We start from the raw sequence: 2379 nt of genomic DNA on the forward strand, positions 1-2379 counted from the left end.
AATTCTCAGGTGTGACTGTAAATAAGACAGAGCAATAACGTAGATCAATAATGCTATGAATTTATTCTCATGTACAAAGAAGGCACTTTCAGCTACAGTATTAACGGCCATAACTGATTTTCTCTGTACACTGATGACCTACAGCAATGTCTCTCTCTCTCTCTCTCTCTCTCTCTCTCTCTCTCTCTCTCTTCCTTCCTCCTTTCCTTTTTTGAGCAACTAAATATCACATGGGATGAAATTTAACTCAAAAGTGTGGTCAGGTGTTCATGTAAAAGTACACAAAACATTAAAACTCAGACATACAAAGCTCAAAAAAAAAAAAAAAAAAAAAAAAAAAACCAGAATTAACTTAGGAAAGCCCCACATTCTTATTCTACAGATAAGAAATTGAAAACCAAAAAAAGTCTACACTGGTGGCGACCTTCATGGTCAGCAGTGTGTCAGGTCCAACGTGTTACCACCACAGTGAACAATAATGTCAAGCACTGGCTGAGTCTTGAGCACAGAGAGATTCATGACTGCGGTGCCAGCCTTACTTTGTCTAGTTTATTCCAAAGCATCGCTTTCCCTTGGCTAGTGAGGCCTTTACTGGCATTTCCAAACTACACAAGCTCTTAGCCTGTGCTGCATTGAATTATTTGTGCTTCTAGAGTAGAAATGGCCGGAGATTTCAAAGGCTAGAACAGATTTTTAACAATAAACACACCAAAATAAATACATTGTCTTAAATATAAAAATCACAGTGTCGAGAAGTCAACAGTTATACAGCCAGAAACAACAGCAGAATAAAACATGGAGAACCCCTCTCCAGTCATCATTGCTTTCTGAAGGATAGCATCTCTGCTTCAGTCTTTCAGCAGCAAACTCAACAACCCATGCTAGCACCATTGGACACTGAGGTGGGCTACATGTGTATAATGTCATCAAGAATAGCACATCTACAGTTACACAATTTCTTTGCAATACATATTTTAAAATGTTAAGAGAATATGTTGTTTCTGATTGTGACACTTTTCTTGGAATTAATTAACAATACTCAGCTCTATCTTAGTACACAGTGTCTGTGTTTGTTTTTAAAAACACTTTTAAGTAGACACTTTCTCCTTAGAGAAAAGCTTCCCCCAGGTCATGCTTAGGATCTCAGATTTATTTTAACAATAAGAAATTCTCAAAGAGATTATACTATTCCAGGGAAAATAGCTTTCTAGACTTCTTAACTTGACATTGAAACATACTGTTGGAATGTATAGCAAATGGCGGAACCATTTCCTCAGTTTAGCCTCTGTGGTTAAAGACTGGAATGTTAAGTAAAAGTCTGTTTAAAACTGAAGCAGAACCTCTGGTCTCTTGATTTATCTCCTGGTTTTGACTTTTAATAGATGGTTGAATTTAACTTATCAAAAGTGTGCACACAATATGTCCTAAGTGCTGAACTTGTTTGAAAAGCTTTTTCTTAGAAGTTTCATTTTACTTAGAGGAAAGGAAGGAAAGGATGTGGGAGAGACTGAGGCTGGAGGTAGCAGATTCATCACAGCAAGGCTGGAGTTAGCAGATTCGTCACAGCAAGGCTGGAGTTAGCAGATTCGTCACAGCACACCCATAACCACTTGAGGTGAGAGCTACAAACTTGAAAACTCTATTTGGCTCCAGAAGACTGGAGATATTTGAACTGCCATAGGTTTTGGTTGCCATCTTCACAAGATTAAACTATTAGCTTATAAAGCGACTCGACACTGGGAAGAAGGCGAGTTAAGCCTGTTCCTTAATGTGCCCTTACCGCTTTAGAAAAACAGTGAAGGCCAGGGGTGAACTTCATAATAGGTTAAATTCTACCTTGCTTAAGTATTTTGGTAGACCTAATCAAGAAGAAACTTGTTTGTACCCACCTGGGAAAACTCTCTTGTGGAGTATAAATAGATTATATACCAATATGCTAGATGTTAGTGGTAACGAGTAAACCCTTCAGACATGCTTTCAAGTACAGAGGTTTTCTTAAAGAATAAAGACTTCAGTTTTCAATTTCATCTTAGGCTTATGTATTTTCAGCTTACATCATTCAGTTAGGATCATAACAGGCCTTATTCTTGAAGACCAACAAATTCTCTAGCTATATTTTTTTAGTTAAAATCTTTAGTTTTCCCCTTCCAATCAAAGAATGTCAGTTGGACGATAAGATGAAGCCACAACATGAGAAGTCCCAGAAAGGGGAAGCTGGGCTCTTGTTGAGAAGAGATTTTCCATGTTGACAGCATGGAGTCTGTGCAGGGAACCTCAAATCTGCGTAGTAAATGAGCGAAAGGATCTTAACCTGCAGCTTTTCTGAGTTGATCATATCATAATATATCGTACTTCTCCACTCGCGATCCCAGGAGCCAA

At 38.1% G+C, this 2379-nt stretch overlaps 1 protein-coding gene across 1 annotated transcript in view; it reads right to left on the minus strand.

The window, feature by feature from the left end:
• Positions 1-1162: 1162 nt before the first annotated feature.
• The window catches only part of Il21 (interleukin 21), an 8746-nt gene continuing 7529 nt past the window's right edge, over positions 1163-2379 (minus strand). The window contains exon 5 of the mRNA XM_034501450.2: positions 1163-2379. This exon is cut by the window's right edge and continues 120 nt beyond it. The gene's annotated coding sequence lies outside the window, so the exon portion shown is untranslated.

This window comes from Arvicanthis niloticus, chromosome 4 (assembly GCF_011762505.2).
Source record: "Arvicanthis niloticus isolate mArvNil1 chromosome 4, mArvNil1.pat.X, whole genome shotgun sequence".
Lineage (NCBI taxonomy): Eukaryota > Metazoa > Chordata > Mammalia > Rodentia > Muridae > Arvicanthis > Arvicanthis niloticus.